The 19,787-nt window shown below is 36.5% G+C and overlaps 2 non-coding genes and 4 pseudogenes across 2 annotated transcripts; all 6 read right to left on the bottom strand.

Annotated features, from left to right (window-relative positions):
* Positions 1-47: 47 nt before the first annotated feature.
* Positions 48-238, bottom strand: LOC113369725. The gene has a single exon (XR_003366540.1). It is a non-coding gene; the product is annotated as a U2 spliceosomal RNA (small nuclear RNA).
* A 2,311-nt stretch (positions 239-2,549) lies between these two features.
* Positions 2,550-2,740, bottom strand: LOC113369723. Its single transcript, XR_003366539.1, has one exon. It is a non-coding gene; the product is annotated as a U2 spliceosomal RNA (small nuclear RNA).
* Positions 2,741-4,642: 1,902 nt separating this feature from the next.
* LOC113369726 lies at positions 4,643-4,825 on the bottom strand (annotated as a pseudogene).
* A 6,332-nt stretch (positions 4,826-11,157) lies between these two features.
* On the bottom strand, positions 11,158-11,329 carry LOC113369724 (annotated as a pseudogene).
* A 1,333-nt stretch (positions 11,330-12,662) lies between these two features.
* Positions 12,663-12,845, bottom strand: LOC113369728 (annotated as a pseudogene).
* A 6,267-nt stretch (positions 12,846-19,112) lies between these two features.
* LOC113369729 lies at positions 19,113-19,282 on the bottom strand (annotated as a pseudogene).
* Positions 19,283-19,787: the final 505 nt, after the last annotated feature.

Here is a 19,787-nt window from a genome sequence, read left to right as displayed (position 1 = left end):
TTAATATGCAATATATGCACATTTTTAAATTTATTATTATATATGGTTTTTTATGGGCCGATCCCGGCGGTACTGCAATACCGGTCCAACCCGCGCGGAAGCGGAGCAAGCCCCTGACATTCCGCCAATTTCCAAAAATCAGTGTTAATATACTGGATCTGCTTGCAGATACTATCAGATATTAAGCTGATAAGAAAGATACTACACTTTGATCTTAGCCATTCGGCCGAGAAGCGATAAATTTGCGACAAATACTATTTTTAAATTCTACAATATAAACAAAATTTCCCAACTATTTCTTCAAGATTCATTTTCATCTATTTTTATCAACTCTCGCGTCCATTCCCTAACTATTCTTCACCCCCCAAAGTTCTATGATCGAATGTTCTAATATGGCTGTTACTCTACTGTCGTTATAAGCCTTTTTCTCACATTTGTAAAATTTTACAAAAATATTTATATAAAGTATTTTCTGACACTTGCAAAATTTTTCAAAAAAATATGTTATTAGGAGAACAGACGCTCATATTCATATTAATTTCTTTATCGATAGATGTGTGTTCATACTATATATATTAAACTCATTTTATCGTCATATTTATATAAAGTATTTTCTGACACTTGCAATTTTTCAAAAAATATGTTATTAGGAGAACAGACGCTCATATTCATATTAATTTCTTTATCGATAGATGTGTGTTCATACTTATATATATTAAACTCATTTATTGTCATATTTATATAAAGTATTTTCTGACACTTGCAAAATTTTTCAAAAAAATATGTTATTAGGAGAACAGACGCTCATATTCATATTAATTTCTTTATCGATAGATGTGTGTTCATACTTATATATATTAAACTCATTTTATCGTCATATTTATATAAAGTATTTTCTGACACTTGCAAAATTTTTCAAAAAAATATGTTATTAGGAGAACAGACGCTCATATTCATATTAATTTCTTTATCGATAGATGTGTGTTCATACTTATATATATTAAACTCATTTTATCGTCATATTTATATAAAGTATTTTCTGACACTTGCAAAATTTTTCAAAAAAATATGTTATTAGGAGAACAGACGCTCATATTCATATTAATTTCTTTATCGATAGATGTGTGTTCATACTTATATATATTAAACTCATTTTATCGTCATATTTATATAAAGTATTTTCTGACACTTGCAAAATTTTTCAAAAAAATATGTTATTAGGAGAACAGACGCTCATATTCATATTAATTTCTTTATCGATAGATGTGTGTTCATACTTATATATATTAAACTCATTTTATCGTCATATTTATATAAAGTATTTTCTGACACTTGCAAAATTTTTCAAAAAAATATGTTATTAGAGAAGAACAGACGCTCATATTCATATTAATTTCTTTATCGATAGATGTGTGTTCATACTTATATATATTAAACTCATTTTTGTCATATTTATATAAGTATTTTCTGACACTTGCAAAATTTTTCAAAAAATATGTTATTAGGAGAACAGACGCTCATATTCATATTAATTTCTTTATCGATAGATGTGTGTTCATACTTATATATATTAAACTCATTTTATCGTCATATTTATATAAGTATTTTCTGACACTTGCAAATTTTTCAAAAAATATGTTATTAGGAGAACAGACGCTCATATTCATATTAATTTCTTTATCGATAGATGTGTGTTCATACTTATATATATTAAACTCATTTTTTGTCATATTTATATAAAGTATTTTCTGACACTTGCAAAATTTTTCAAAAAATATGTTATTAGGAGAACAGACGCTCATATTCATATTAATTTCTTTATCGATAGATGTGTGTTCATACTTATATATATTAAACTCATTTTATCGTCATATTTATATAAAGTATTTTCTGACACTTGCAAAATTTTTCAAAAAAATATGTTATTAGGAGAACAGACGCTCATATTCATATTAATTTCTTTATCGATAGATGTGTGTTCATACTTATATATATTAAACTCATTTTTGTCATATTTATATGAAGTATTTTCTGACACTTGCAAAATTTTTCAAAAAAATATGTTATTAGGAGAACAGACGCTCATATTCATATTAATTTCTTTATCGATAGATGTGTGTTCATACTTATATATATTAAACTCATTTTATCGTCATATTTATATAAAGTATTTTCTGACACTTGCAAAATTTTTCAAAAAAATATTTTATTAGGAGAACAGACGCTCATATTCATATTAATTTCTTTATCGATAGATGTGTGTTCATACTTATATATATTAAACTCATTTTTTGTCATATTTATATGAAGTATTTTCTGACACTTGCAAAATTTTTCAAAAAAATTATCGTTATATATAATCTTTTGTTAGATTTGTATACTTTTATATATTTTTTTATTTTTATTATTAATCTAAGTTTTTATATATTAATTTTATAGTTAATTTGAAATCAATTATCGTATTACATATCAATATATTTATATATATTTAATATATATATAATCTTTAATATGCAATATATGCACATTTTTAATTTATTATTATTGAGTTTTTTTATGCCGATCCCGGCGGTACTGCAATACCGGGCCAACCCGCGGCGGAAGCGGAGCAAGCCCCTGACATTCCGCCAATTCCAAAAATCAGTTTAATATACTGGATCTGCTATGCAGTACTATCAGATATTAAGCTGATAAGAACATATACTACACTTTGATCTTAGCCATTCGGCCGAGAAGCGATAAATTTGCGGACAAATACTATTTTTTAAATTCTACAATATAAACAAAATATTCCCAACTATTTCAACGATTCATTTTTCATCTATTTTTATCAACTCTCGCGTCCATTTCCCTAACTATTCTTCACCCCCCAAATTTCTATGAGCGATGTTCTTAATATGGCTGTTAACTCACTGTCGTTATAAGCCTTTTCTCACATTTGTAAAATTTACAAAAATATTTATATAAAGTATTTTCTGACACTTGCAAAATTTTTCAAAAAAATATGTTATTAGGAGAACAGACGCTCATATTCATATTAATTTCTTTATCGATAGATGTGTGTTCATACTTATATATATTAAACTCATTTTATCGTCATATTTATATAAAGTATTTTCTGACACTTGCAAAATTTTTCAAAAAAATATGTTATTAGGAGAACAGACGCTCATATTCATATTAATTTCTTTATCGATAGATGTGTGTTCATACTTATATATATTAAACTCATTTTATGTCATATTTATATAAAGTATTTTCTGACACTTGCAAATTTTTCAAAAAATATGTTATTAGGAGAACAGACGCTCATATTCATATTAATTTCTTTATCGATAGATGTGTGTTCATACTTATATATATTAAACTCATTTTATCGTCATATTTATATAAAGTATTTTCTGACACTTGCAAAATTTTTCAAAAAATATGTTATTAGGAGAACAGACGCTCATATTCATATTAATTTCTTTATCGATAGATGTGTGTTCATACTTATATATATTAAACTCATTTTTATCGTCATATTTATATAAAGTATTTTCTGACACTTGCAAAATTTTTCAAAAAAATATGTTATTAGGAGAACAGACGCTCATATTCATATTAATTTCTTTATCGATAGATGTGTGTTCATACTTATATATATTAAACTCATTTTATCGTCATATTTATATAAAGTATTTTCTGACACTTGCAAAATTTTTCAAAAAAATATGTTATTAGGAGAACAGACGCTCATATTCATATTAATTTCTTTATCGATAGATGTGTGTTCATACTTATATATATTAAACTCATTTTTGTCATATTTATATGAAGTATTTTCTGACACTTGCAAAATTTTTCAAAAAAATATGTTATTAGGAGAACAGACGCTCATATTCATATTAATTTCTTTATCGATAGATGTGTGTTCATACTTATATATATTAAACTCATTTTATCGTCATATTTATATAAAGTATTTTCTGACACTTGCAAAATTTTTCAAAAAAATATGTTATTAGGAGAACAGACGCTCATATTCATATTAATTTCTTTATCGATAGATGTGTGTTCATACTTATATATATTAAACTCATTTTTTGTCATATTTATATGAAGTATTTTCTGACACTTGCAAAATTTTTCAAAAAAATATGTTATTAGGAGAACAGACGCTCATATTCATATTAATTTCTTTATCGATAGATGTGTGTTCATACTTATATATATTAAACTCATTTTATCGTCATATTTATATAAAGTATTTTCTGACACTTGCAAAATTTTTCAAAAAAATATGTTATTGGGAGAACAGACGCTCATATTCATATTAATTTCTTTATCGATAGATGTGTGTTCATACTTATATATATTAAACTCATTTTTTGTCATATTTATATGAAGTATTTTCTGACACTTGCAAAATTTTTCAATCCTATTATCGTTATATATAATCTTTTGTTAGATTTGTATAGCTTTATATATTTTTTTATTTTATTATTAATTCTATAGTTTTTATATAATTAATTTATATAGTTAATTTGAAATCAATTATCGATATTACATATCAATATATTTATATATATTTATATATATATATATATATTTAATATGCAATATATGCACATTTTTAAATTTATTATTATATGATGGTTTTTTATGGGCCGATCCCGGCGGTACTGCAATACCGGGCCAACCCGCGGCGGAAGCGGAGCAAGCCCCTGACATTCCGCCAATTTCCAAAAATCAGTTTAATATACTGGATCTGCTATGCAGATACTATCAGATATTAAGCTGATAAGAACAGATATTTCTTTTTAGATAATGCTGATGATATAGTGTAGACCATTTGCAAATCTTAAAGAATTTTGATGTATCGCTGTGTATGTCAGACCAAGTATATAACTAGTACAATACGCGGACTGACATATAGCGAGCATATATCTGGAAGAGGAAATTACAATTTTATTGATATATAATAAAACACTACGGGCCAGCTATTAGCTGGTAGTGTGTATACATTTATTCAGCATTTGTAAATTATAGAAAATTATGCCGTTAACATGTTAACGGCATGTACATATCGTGGATAATATAGTATTCATAACATCAAAAAGTATATAAAATTATTTGAGCAATAGCTTCGATATTCTTCAGTCTTGATCCTTATTCAGCCATGGTGCTGGGTAGAATGTTTTCGTTGAGGTTATAATATCGTCATTCAACAGTTTTCTCGTCCCTCCTCAGCCGTGGTATTGTCTGCTTCCTGTGATGTGTTCGACATACATGTCACGGGACCATTTGATAGTGTCGGACACCATCAGGCGCTTCATTAGTACAGAGTAGCGGCGGCCTATTCCTAAGGCTATTAGAGTTTCGACGTTATTTTTGTCGTATCCCCCGAGTGATCCCATGACAAATACCAGGATTTTGGTTGTTAGGCCTTGAGTATGTAAATGATTGGCCAAGGCGCTATATTTCCTGATTTTTTCGGCTCTCGCAGTAACGAATGCTTGAGGCCGGTTCTCGAACGCCACCGTCACGTCCATAATCAAGGCGGTTTTCTGTGTTTCGTCTATAATGACTACGTCGGGTCTCTCAGCTCCAGAATATCCCGGGATCTGCTGATTGATAAACGTTCTGGATCCAGGTGGCACCTTCATTGCTTTTGTCAATCGGTTTAGAATCGCGTTATGTCTTTTCGTCATGGTGACAAACTGTGGACGGCAGTGGTTCAGCACGTGCGGCAGCGTCTCGTTCTGGTGGCCGCATCGTCTGCACCGTTTGTCGTTCTGGCCGAATCTTCGGCACCCGTTCAACGGCAGTACGTTCAGACGGGCTCTGTGTATGAAACGCCAGTCGGCAAATCTTGTAAAACTGCCATCTCTTATAAAGTGGTTGGAGACAGAGTTGGCCGATGTCACTTCCATAGCTTTTCCCTGGTCGGGTTTAAGTATAAGTTTGTTGCGGAAGTGATTCCGCGCCGCTGTTCTTAGTGCGCTTTCTGAATTCTGTCTCTCAACGCGCTTGTCGTCCACTTGCAGTGAGTCCAATTCGAGGAGGAAGTTGATTTTGCCCTTTAGGCGTCTGGCGGCTGCTCTGAGTCTCGTCCATGTCGAACTAATGTCGTTGCTCGGTTTTGCCACCAATCCTTCGTCAGATCCGTTGATGTAGTCAACGAGTTCCTTCGGCGTGGCCTCTCTGATCGTTTTCTTCCGAACAACCTCCTTCAGCGCTGCCAGACTTGCTTCTGCGACGCTGTCATCGTTGGACGTGAGCAGTCTGTGCGCATGGACGACCTGTCCGATGTCTGCCAAGAAAGAGGTTGGTAGCAGGTTGAAGCCTCCCTCTTTGTAGGCGAGATATAGGATCTCAGCGCTGGCTCGCTTTGGCAGATTGGCCCACTTCTTGGCGTAAGTCTTTACCTCCCGGTCGTATATCCATAGTAGTTTTTTCGTGGTTTTACCGTTCCGGAGGTGAAATTGTAATTGCGGCATGATGAACGTGTTTAAGGCGTCCACCTTTTGCCAGGGGGCTAGTAATGAATTGTTCAGTTGTTCCGCATGCCTCCTCATCGCCCTGATGACTTCGTCGGCCGAACTGAAACTCTGAAAACCCGTTGGGATGCCTAGATATTCATAAGATTGGTCCATGTCCAAGGTTTTCATAGTTTCTCCATTCAGGCTGAAGGTTGTACTAATGGCTCGGTGTTGTTTGCCGTCCACATGCAACGTGGCGCATTTTCTGGTGTTGAACTGCAGTCCGCTCCATTTTGAAACTGTAGCTGTAGTATCCATCAGTTTCTGCAGTCCTTCTGCGCTATCAGCCATCAGCACAAGGTCATCGGCATACGCTAGCACGTTATTGATGGTGCCGTTTGCATTATAGTTTTCTGGCGTATTTCGGATGGCTCGTAGCAGCGGTTCAATGGCCATGTTGAATGTTATAGGAGACAGCGGACATCCCTGTTTCACTCCCGCTTCTACTGGAACGTCCTCCGTTGATCCCTGGACGCTTCTGATCTTCGTCGTGCATCCGCTATAAAATCTTTCTATCAGGGCAATGCTCTCGCTGCCCAGTCCCGCCCAGCGCATTGCGTTAAAGATTGTTTTATGTGGGATCGAACCGAAAGCATTTTTTAGATCCAGCCATGCGACCGCGATTTCTTTTCGTCTTCTTCTGGCATCCTGAATTGAAGATTGCAGCGTGTAGTTATGTTCGCTGCAACCTTCAAATGGCATGAAACCCTTTTGTGCGTTTGAGATGCGGTTATTTTCTTTGCACCATTTGCCCAGGCGATCTGCCAGAACCGAGGCGTATAGCTTTCCAATTGTATTCGACAGGGCGATAGGCCTCCAGCTCGTGACCTCATCCAAGTCGCCTTTCTTCGGAATTAAGATGGTCTCCGACACTTGCCACGAGCGTGGTACATACTTCAGTTTGTGTGTTTGGTTAAATATTGCCGCTAATATATGCGAGCCAGGGTCGCATTTTTTCCATAGCCAGTATCTGATGCCATCAGGACCCGGTGCCGTATTTTTGCATTTAAGCGCACGGGCCCAGATCTCTTCTGCTGTGAAATCTTTAGTAAGAGGATTATTGTTCCCATCTCCCACCGGTGTTATTGGCGGTATAATTTCTGGCATGGCTTCTGATGGTTCCGGATCTGGTTGTCTTCGGTAGACGGCCTTGAAGTATGCGTGGAGGAATTCGGGTTCAAAGTGACAATAAGCTCTTTCGTTATTTTCCGTTATTTCCCTAAACGCCCTTTTTCTATCTCGTCTGTATAGTTTTTGTATGCGGGCAGCAGCGGCGGGGTCAAAGGTCATATCCGTATTCCTCCTACGACGCGTCGTCTCTGGTCGGTATTGGGTCGGTATCTGCGACCAGTCTCGTTTCGGGGTTCAGCGCTTTCATTCGGCTTGATTGAATTCGATATGTCTTCGATTTCTTTATCCAGGTCGGCCGGTGTTGCAATAGCCTGAATCCTCCGGCAGGCCTCGACCTGGAATTCCGTCATTTTTGGAGTGACCAGTGTAGGCGTCGGGATGGTTCCTTCGTTTCTTGTTTGTTGGCGGACGCCCTCTTCTCGCGATGGAGTCTCGCTTGGCCGAGTGTTGATTTCTTCTACTATTGCTCTTATATCACGCAGGCGTTCCGCAATTTCCCTCTCCATTTCGTTTGCTGTTACCGTTTCATTCTCGTTGGAAATCACCTCGATCGGGGGCGTTGTCTCTTCATTTGTTTCGGATGTATTTTCTTCAGTTGCTATTAAGCTAGGCCACATTGGAATTTCATCGTGTACTATTCCGGGTAGTAATGCTGGCGGTTCCAGCTCCGGTGGCATCTCTGCTGTGGTAGGCAATTCGCTTCCGCTTGTTCTAGTTGTGGTGATTTCTATTGGGCTGGGCCACAGCGGAATATTTTCGCCGGTTTCCTCGTGCAATTGTCCTGGTGGATTGAGTTCTGATGAAATCTCAACCGTGGTGGATTCTCGTCCTCCGTTTGATTTGCCTCTTCTCGCTGTTAAATTAGGCCGCGTCGGGATTTCATTGTTTGATGTTCCGGGTAGCAAAACTGGTGTTTCCGGCTCCGGTGGCGTCTCTGAAATGGTGGGCAGCTTTTTCCCGCTCGTTCTATTTGTGATTATTTCTATTGGACTGGGCCACAACGGAATATTGTCGCCGGTTTCTTCGCGAGTAGTACTGACGGATTAGGTTTTGGTGATGATATTTCAGCTGCGGTGAATTCCGGGCTTCCGCCTGTTGTGTCTAAAGTCGCGCTTTTCGTTCTCCAAATAACCTACCACCCTTCTGACTTCGGTCTGATGGAGGCACACTCGCGGCTCTAGTTCTTGATCTTGTCATAATTTGAGAGCTAGAGGCTGGAGGGGGGGTTATATTCCTGGTCGCTATTGTGGTTACTGCAGTTTTAGGTCTCGTTTTGGTGATGAAGCAGGTCTGCTGGTCCCAGCCTGAATATTTGGGTCAACTGCAGAAGCGGACTTTTGTGGAGTGCTGGGTGTTGGCTTGGTCGATTTATTATGTTTTGTCATATTGGCCTTTTTCCCGCGGCCTTCACATTTCATAAGATGGCCCCTAAATGCGTTTAACGATGTTGGTAAGTTGCATAGCGAGCATTTGTATTTGAGCACAGCATGGTGCTCTATCCTCAAATGCATCATAAGTTTACTCTTCTGGGTGTATGCTTTCCTGCATTTGGGGCAATGTGCTTTGTCATCTTTCAATGGTAGGTCCAGGTAGACGACCTCAGACTCTGCAGAAGTAGTATTTTCTGTGCTGAGCGAAAGTCTGAGGTCGTAGTCCCAAGGCTTTGCAGGCCTGCGTCCGGGTAAGCTTCTTTGGGAGCTCATGTAGTATCTTTCTTATTTGGGGCAAGTTTTCTCATGACATTTCATGCATATCACCATTTATTCATTGATTCATTCATATGTTGGTTTATATTGGTTTTAGGGAAAGGAAAGAAAGAAAGAAAAAAAAAAAAAAAAAAAAAAAAAAAAAAAAAAAAAAAAAAAAAAAAAAAAAAAAAAAAAAAAAAAAAAAAAAAAAAAATAATAATATATATATATATATAATAATATAATATAATAATAATAATAATGATAATAATAATAATAATAATAATAATAATAATATTAATAATAATAATAATAATAAAAATAATAATAAAAAATCAATAAATAAATAAATAAATAAAAAGTAAAATGGGCCAAAATAAATTTATATACAGGACATAAATATAAGTATAAAAAGCAAAAATAGATATAAAAATAAAATGCAAAAAGTAAATAAATAATTATAAGAGAGGAAAAAAAAATCAATAACGTGTAACATAGTAATAATTTAAAACATGTCATGTATTACTTTGAGTGTCTATAGTAATCCCACCGTTTGGGATTGTCGAGCTTCTTGTAGACAGCGAACGCGTATGTCGCTGTGTCGACAGCGTGCCTCGTCTGTTGTTACACGCCCAGTGGAGCGCATGTCAAAGTGTGAGAATCAATTTATGGCAATTGTGAAAAGTTGTGTAAAGCGAAATGGAGTTTAGAGTTACTGATGATGTAATTAAAGGTTGGAATCATAATTATAACTGTGATATATTACGTTTGAATTTAGTTGAGCGAAAATTTAGATATATGTATATATATCTATTAAATAATAATCGATTTGGGTTCGTGTCTCACCGTTTAATGTTCCGCGGAGACGGGCTTCAGCTAAGGCGCGTCAGTGGCGTGATCGGTACACTCCGCGACAGAATGCATCGAAAATTTTGAACGATTGATATAATAGAATACGAAAATATAACTGAATTGTGAATGGATTTTGGTAGAAATATATTATAATTTGATATGATGAAGTAGTTGGTGGTAATGGCCAACTTTGTGTAATGCAGCTATATGTAGGTATATTATTTATGTCTACAAGTATGCATTCACCGATCGGCAGAGAAGTAATTTAATAATATAAATGTAGGCTTAATTATTATTATTTTAAGCGATTATATTAAAGTAAAAAATGAAAAGTGTATGGCAAAAGTAAAAAACACGACTATAAGTATAATTATAATTTTGGATATAATACGAGTAATAATAGTTAGTTAGTTTTTAGTTTCAAATTTAAATAAAGAAAAATGTATTAAATTTACAGTAACAATATAATTGCATTTACAACGATTTGGTTGTCAATGCAAAATGTATATCGTAATAGTAATTTGAGTATGTAATGGCTATTTATTATTTTATATATAGCGCGAAATTATAATTATAGTCGCGCGACTAAATACACATAATTATAATAAGAGAAGAATAAAGGTTTGAGAATTCTCGAACAGTAATTATGCGCGAGACGCGCAACGTTGTTAATTTTTTGTATCGCGTATTTTACCGATCAGCGAAACGCATCCATGCATCCACCGCTATACGTATACGCGACGCGCGAGCTGCAATCACACATACAATCAAACCGTCACACACACGTCCACCCGCATACACGCGCGATCTACAAACCAACATACGTGCGTACACACACACACACACATGCACACACACACATATTACGTACTTATACTATGTCATAATGAGAAAACTTACCCGTATGATTTACTCGCGAATGGAACACATCACAGTTTTAGAATAAGTCAAATATTTATTTTTAGTTAGCGAAACCCTTTTGGAAGCGCTGGCAAATCGTCGGAAGCGGAGCAGGCCCCTGACAAATAAAATTTTCCAAAAATCACTTAAAACACTTTATATCGCGAAATTTATTAAGCTGATAAGAACAGATACTACACTTTGATCTTAGCCATTCGGCCGAGAAGCGATAAATTTGCGGACAAATACTATTTTTTAAATTCTACAATATAAACAAAATATTCCCAACTATTTCAACGATTCATTTTTCATCTATTTTTATCAACTCTCGCGTCCATTCCCTAACTATTCTTCACCCCCCAAAGTTCTATGAGCGAATGTTCTAATATGGCTGTTAACTCTACTGTCGTTATAAGCCTTTTCTCACATTTGTAAAATTTTACAAAAATATTTATATAAAGTATTTTCTGACACTTGCAAAATTTTTCAAAAAAATATGTTATTAGGAGAACAGACGGTCATATTCATATTAATTTCTTTATCGATAGATGTGTGTTCATACTTATATATATTAAACTCATTTTATCGTCATATTTATATAAAGTATTTTCTGACACTTGCAAAATTTTTCAAAAAAATATGTTATTAGGAGAACAGACGCTCATATTCATATTAATTTCTTTATCGATAGATGTGTGTTCATACTTATATATATTAAACTCATTTTTTGTCATATTTATATGAAGTATTTTCTGACACTTGCAAAATTTTTCAAAAAAATATGTTATTAGGAGAACAGACGCTCATATTCATATTAATTTCTTTATCGATAGATGTGTGTTCATACTTATATATATTAAACTCATTTTATCGTCATATTTATATAAAGTATTTTCTGACACTTGCAAAATTTTTCAAAAAAATATGTTATTAGGAGAACAGACGCTCATATTCATATTAATTTCTTTATCGATAGATGTGTGTTCATACTTATATATATTAAACTCATTTTTTGTCATATTTATATGAAGTATTTTCTGACACTTGCAAAATTTTTCAAAAAAATATGTTATTAGGAGAACAGACGCTCATATTCATATTAATTTCTTTATCGATAGATGTGTGTTCATACTTATATATATTAAACTCATTTTATCGTCATATTTATATAAAGTATTTTCTGACACTTGCAAAATTTTTCAAAAAAATATGTTATTGGGAGAACAGACGCTCATATTCATATTAATTTCTTTATCGATAGATGTGTGTTCATACTTATATATATTAAACTCATTTTTTGTCATATTTATATGAAGTATTTTCTGACACTTGCAAAATTTTTCAATCCTATTATCGTTATATATAATCTTTTGTTAGATTTGTATAGCTTTATATATTTTTTTATTTTATTATTAATTCTATAGTTTTTATATAATTAATTTATATAGTTAATTTGAAATCAATTATCGATATTACATATCAATATATTTATATATATTTATATATATATATATATTTAATATGCAATATATGCACATTTTTAAATTTATTATTATATGATGGTTTTTTATGGGCCGATCCCGGCGGTACTGCAATACCGGGCCAACCCGCGGCGGAAGCGGAGCAAGCCCCTGACATTCCGCCAATTTCCAAAAATCAGTTTAATATACTGGATCTGCTATGCAGATACTATCAGATATTAAGCTGATAAGAACAGATGTTTCTTTTTAGATAATGCTGATGATATAGTGTAGGCCATTTGCAAATCTTAAAGAATTTTGATGTATCGCTGTGTATGTCAGACCAAGTATATAACTAGTACAATACGCGGACTGACATATAGCGAGCATATATCTGGAAGAGGAAATTACAATTTTATTGATATATAATAAAACACTACGGGCCAGCTATTAGCTGGTAGTGTGTATACATTTATTCAGCATTTTTAAATCATAGAAAATTATGCCGTTAACATGTTAACGGCATGTACATATAGTATTCATAACATCAAAAAGTATATAAATTATTTGAGCAATAGCTTAGATATTCTTCAGTCTTGGTCCTTATTCAGCCATGGTGCTGGGTAGAATGTTTTCGCTGAGGTTATAATATTGTCATTCAACAGTTTTCTCGTCCCTCCTCAGCCGTGGTATTGTCTGCTTCCTGTGATGTGTTCGACATACATGTCACGGGACCATTTGATAGTGTCGGACACCATCAGGCGCTTCATTAGCACAGAGTAGCGGCGGCCTATTCCTAAGGCTATTAGGGTTTCGACGTTACTTTTGTCGTATCCCCCGAGTGATCCCATGACGAATACCAGGATTTTGGTGGTTAGGCCTTGAGTATGTAAATGATTGGACAGGGCACTATATTTCCTGATTTTTTCAGCTCTTGCAGTAACGAATGCTTGAGGCCGGTTCTCGAACGCCACCGTCACATCCATAATTAAGGCGATTTTCTGCGTTTCGTCTATAATGACTACGTCGGGTCTCTCTGCTCCAGAATATCCCGGGATCTGCTGATTGATAAATGTTCTGGATCCAGGTGGCACCTTCATTGCTTTTGTCAGTCGGTTTAGAATCGCGTTATGTCTTTTCGTCATGGTGACAAACTGTGGACGACAGTGGTTCAGCACGTGCGGCAGCGTCTCGTTCTGGTGGCCGCATCGTCTGCACCGTTTGTCGTTCTGACCGAATCTTCGGCACCCGTTCAACGGCAGTACGTTCAGACGGGCTCTATGTATGAAACGCCAGTCGGCGAATCTTGTAAAACTGCCATCTCTAATAAAGTGGTTGGAGACAGAATTGGCCGATGTCACTTCCATTGCCTTTCCCTGGTCGGGTTTAAGTATAAGTTTGTTGCGGAAGTGATTCCGCGCCGCTGTTCTTAGTGCGCTTTCTGAATTCTGTCTCTCAACGCGCTTGTTGTCCACTTGCAGTGAGTCCAATTCGAGGAGGAAGTTGATTTTGCCCTTTAGGCGTCTGGCGGCTGCTCTGAGTCTCGTCCATGTCGAACTAATGTCGTTGCTCGGTTTTGCCACCAATCCTTCGTCAGATCCGTTGATGTAGTCAACGAGTTCATTCGGCGTGGCCTCTCTGATCGTTTTCTTCCGAACAACCTCCTTCAGCGCTGCCAGACTTGCTTCTGCGACGCTGTCATCGTTGGACGTGAGCAGTCTGTGCGCATGGACGACCTGTCCGATGTCTGCCAAGAAAGAGGTTGGTAGCAGGTTGAAGCCTCCCTCTTTGTAGGCGAGATATAGGATCTCAGCGCTGGCTCGCTTTGGCAGATTGGCCCACTTCTTGGCGTAAGTCTTCACCTCCCGGTCGTATATCCATAGTAGTTTTTTCGTGGTTTTACCGTTCCGGAGGTGAAATTGTAATTGCGGCATGATGAACGTGTTTAAGGCGTCCACCTTTTGCCAGGGGGCTAGTAACGAATTGTTCAGTTGCTCCGCATGCCTCCTCATCGCCCTGATGACTTCGTCGGCCGAACTGAAACTCTGAAAACCCGTTGGGATGCCTAGATATTCATAAGATTGGTCCATGTCCAAGGTTTTCATAGTTTCTCCATTCAGGCTGAAGGTTGTAGTAATAGCTCGGTGTTGTTTGCCGTCCACATGCAACGTGGCGCATTTTCTGGTGTTGAACTGCAGTCCGCTCCATTTTGAAACCGTAGCTGTAGTGTCCATAAGTTTCTGCAGTCCTTCTGCGCTATCAGCCATCAGCACAAGATCATCGGCATACGCCAGCACGTTATTGATGGTGCCGTTTGCATTATAGTTTTCTGGCGTGTTTCGGATGGCTCGTAGCAGCGGTTCAATGGCCATGTTGAATGTTATAGGAGACAGCGGACATCCCTGTTTCACTCCCGCTTCTACTGGAACGTCCTCCGTTGATCCCTGGACGCTTCTGATCTTCGTCGTGCATCCGCTATAAAATCTTTCTATCAGGGAAATGCTCTCGCTGCCCAGTCCCGCCCAGCGCATTGCGTTAAAGATTGTTTTATGTGGGATCGAACCGAAAGCATTTTTTAGGTCCAGCCATGCGACCGCGATTTCTTTTCGTCTTCTTCTGGCATCCTGAATTGAAGATTGCAGCGTGTAGTTATGTTCGCTGCAACCTTCAAATGGCATGAAACCTTTTTGTGCGTTTGAGATGCGGTTATTTTCTTTGCACCATTTGCCCAGGCGATCTGCCAGAACCGAGGCGTATAGCTTTCCAATTGTATTCGACAGGGCGATAGGCCTCCAGCTCGTGACCTCATCCAAGTCGCCTTTCTTCGGAATTAAGATGGTCTCCGACACTTGCCACGAGCGTGGTACATACTTCAGTTTGTGTGTTTGGTTAAATATTGCCGCTAATATATGCGAGCCAGGGTCGCATTTTTTCCATAGCCAGTATCTGATGCCATCGGGACCCGGTGCCGTATTTTTGCATTTAAGCGCACGGGCCCAGATCTCTTCTGCTGTGAAATCTTTAGTAAGAGGATTATTGTTCCCATCTCCCACCGGTGTTATTGGAGGTATAATTTCTGGCATGGCTTCTGATGGTTCCGGATCTGGTTGTCTTCGGTAGACGGCCTTGAAGTATGCGTGGAGGAATTCGGGTTCAAAGTGACAATAAGCTCTTTCGTTATTTCCCGTTATTTCCCTAAACGCCCTTTTTCTATCTCGTCTGTATAGTTTTTGTATGCGGGCAGCAGCGGCGGGGTCGAAGGTCATATCCGTATTCCTCCTACGACGTCGTCTTTGTCGGTATTGGGTCGGTATCTGCGACCAGTCTCGTTTCGGGGTTCAGCGCTTTCATTCGGCTTGATTGAATTCGATATGTCTTCGATTTCTTTATCCAGGTCGGCCGGTGTTGCAATAGCCTGAATCCTCCGGCAGGCCTCGACTGGAATTCCGTCATTTTTGGAGTGACCAGTGTAGGCGTCGGGATGGTTCCTTCGTTTCTTGTTTGTTGGCGGACGCCCTCTTCTCGCGATGGAGTCTCGCTTGGCCGAGTGTTGATTTCTTCTACTATTGCTCTTATATCACGCAGGCGTTCCGCAATTTCCCTCTCCATTTCGTTTGCTGTTACCGTTTCATTCTCGTTGGAAATCACCTCGATCGGGGGTGCTGTCTCGTCATTTGTTTCGGATGTATTTTCTTCAGTTGCTACTCTTCTCGCTATTAAGCTAGGCCACATTGGAATTTCATCGTCTACTATTCCGGGTAGTAATGCTGGCGGTTCCAGCTCCGGTGGCATCTCTGCTGTGGTAGGCAGTTGGCTTCCGCTTGTCCTATTTGGGGTGATTTCTATTGGGCTGGGCCACAGCGGAATATTTTCGCCGGTTTCCTCGTGCAGTTGTCCTGGTGGATTGAGTTCTGATGAAATCTCAACCGTGGTGGATTCTCGTCCTCCGCTTGATTTGCCTCTTCTCGCTGTTAAATTAGGCCGCGTCGGGATTTCATTGTTTAATGTTCCGGGTAGCAAAACTGGTGTTTCCGGCTCCGGTGGCGTCTCTGAAATGGTGGGCAGCTTTTTCCCGCTCGTTCTATTTGTGATTATTTCTATTGGACTGGGCCACAGCGAATATTGTCGCCGGTTTCTTCGCGTAGTAGTCCTGGCGGATTAGGTTTTGGTGATGATATTTCAGCTGCGGTGAATTCCGGGCTTCCGCCTGTTGTGTCTAAAGTCGCGCTTTTCGTTCTCCAAATAACCCTACCACCCTTCTGACTTCGGTCTGATGGAGGCACACTCGCGGCTCTAGTTCTTGATCTTGTCATAATTTGAGAGCTAGAGGCTGGAGGGGGGGTTATATTCCTGGTCGTTATGTGGTTACTGCAGTTTTAGGTCTCGTTTTGGTGATCGAAGCAGGTCTGCTGGTCCCAGCCTGAATATTTGGGTCAACTGCAGAAACGGACTTTGGTGGAGTGCTGGGTGTTGGCTTGGTTGGTTTATTATGTTTTGTCATATTGGCCTTTTTCCCGCGGCCTTCACATTTCATGAGGTGGCCCCTAAATGCGTTTAACGATGTTGGTAAGTTGCATAGCGAGCATTTGTATTTGAGCACAGCATGGTGCTCTATCCTCAAATGCATCATAAGTTTACTCTTCTGGGTGTATGCTTTCCTGCATTTGGGGCAATGTGCTTTGTCATCTTTCAATGGTAGGTCCAGGTAGACGACCTCAGACTCTGCAGAAGTAGTATTTTCTGTGCTGAGCGAAAGTCTGAGGTCGTAATCCCAAGGCTTTGCAGGCCTGCGTCCGGGTAAGCTTCTTTGGGAGCTCATGTAGTATCTGCTTTCTTATTTGGGGCAAGTTTTCTCATGACATTTCATGCATATCACCATTTATTCATTTGTTCATTCATATGTTGGTTTATATTGGTTTGGGCAAGGAAAGAAAGAAAAAAAAAAAAAAAAAAAAAAAAAAAAAAAAAAAAAAAAAAAAAAAACATAAATAATAATAATAATAATAATAATAATAATAATATAATAATAATAATATAATAATAATAATAATAATAATATAATAATAATTAATAATAATAATATAATAATAATATAATAATAATAATAATAATAAAAAAAATCAATAAATAATAAATAAATAAAAAGTAAAATGGGCCAAAATAAATTTATATATAGGACATAAAAATAAGATAAAAAGCAAAAATAGATATAAAAATAAAAAAAATGCGAAAAGTAAATCAATAATTAAAGAGAGGAAAAAAAATGCAATAACGTAACATAGTAAAATACTTTAAAACATGTCATGTATTTATTGTAGACAGCGAACGCGTATGTCGCTGTGTCGACAGCGTGCCTCGCCTGTTGTTACACGCCCAGTGGAGCGCATGTCAAAGTGTGAGAATCAATTTATGGCAATTGTGAAAAGTTGTGTAACGCGAAATAAAGTTTAGGGTTAATGATGATGTAATTAAAGGTTGGAATCATAATTATAACTGTGATATATTACGTTTGAATTTAGTTGGGCGACAAATTTAGATATATGTATATATATATCTATGAAACAATAATCGATTTGGGTTCGTGTCTCACCGTTTAATGTTCCGCGGAGACGGGCTTCAGCTAAGGCGCGTCAGTCGCGTGATCGGTACACTCCGCGACAGAATGTATCGAAAATTTTGAACGATTGATATAATAGAATACGAAAATATAACTGAATTGCGAATGGATTTTGGTAGAAATATATTATAATTTGATATGATGGAGTAGTTGGTGGTAATGGCAAACTTTGTGTAATGCAGCTATATGTAGGTATATTATTTATGTCTACAAGTATGCATTCACCGATCGGCAGAAAAGTAATTTAATAATATAATGTAGGCTTAATTATTATTATTTTAAGCGTTTATATTAAAGTAAAACAGAGAAAGTGTATGGCAAAAGTAAAAAACACGACTATAAGTATAATTATAATTCTGGATATAATGCGAGTAAGAATAGTTAGTTAGTTTTTAGTTTCAAATTTAAATAAAGAAAAATGTATTGAATTTACAGTAACAATATAATTGCATTTACAACGATATGGTTGTCAATGCAAAATATATATCGTAATAGTAATTTGAGTATGTAATGAATATTTATTGTTTTATATATAGCGCGAAATTATAATTATAGTCGCGCGACTAAATACACATAATTATAATAAGAGAAGAATAAAGGTTTGAGAATTCTCGAACAGTAATTATGCGCGAGACGCGCAACGTGTTAATTTTTGTATCGCGTATTTTACCGATCAGCGAAACGCATCATGCATCCACCGTTATACGTATATGCGACGCGCGAGCTGCAATCACACATACAATCAAACCGTCAGCACACACGTCCACCCGCATACACGCGCGATCTACAAACCAACATACGTGCGTACACACACACAAACACACATGCACACACACACATATTACGTACTTATACTATGTCATAATGAGAAAACTTACCCGTATGATTTACTCGCGAATGGAACACATCACAGTTTTAGAATAAGTCAAATATTTATTTTAAGTTAGCGAAAGCCTTTGGAAGCGCTGGCAAATCGTCGGAAGCGGAGCAGGCCCCTGACAAAAAAATTTATCCAAAAATCACTTAAAACACTTTATATCGCGAATTTATTAAGCTGATAAGAACAGATACTACACTTTGATCTTAGCCATTCGGCCGAGAAGCGATAAATTTGCGGACAAATACTATTTTTTAAATTCTACAATATAAACAAATATTCCAACTATTTCAACGATTCATTTTTCATCTATTTTTATCAACTCTCGCGTCCATTCCCTAACTATTCTTCACCCCCCAAAGTTCTATGAGCGAATGTTCTAATATGGCTGTTAACTCTACTGTCGTATAAGCCTTTTCTCACATTGTAAAATTTTACAAAAATATTTATATAAAGTATTTTCTGACACTTGCAAAATTTTTCAAAAAAATATGTTATTAGGAGAACAGACGGTCATATTCATATTAATTTCTTTATCGATAGATGTGTGTTCATACTTATATATATAAACTCATTTTATCGTCATATTATATAAAGTATTTTCTGACACTTGCAAAAATTTTTTCAAAAAAATATGGTATTAGGAGAACAGACGCTCATATTATATTAATTTCTTTATCGATAGATGATTGTGTTCATACTTATATATATTAAACTCATTTTTGTCATATTTAT

Source organism: Ctenocephalides felis, unplaced genomic scaffold (assembly GCF_003426905.1).
Source record: "Ctenocephalides felis isolate EL2017-DRISC unplaced genomic scaffold, ASM342690v1 CF-g0.4_SCAFFOLD_01466, whole genome shotgun sequence".
Taxonomy (NCBI): Eukaryota; Metazoa; Arthropoda; class Insecta; order Siphonaptera; family Pulicidae; genus Ctenocephalides; species Ctenocephalides felis.
This window is presented reverse-complemented; position numbering and strand designations above follow the sequence as displayed.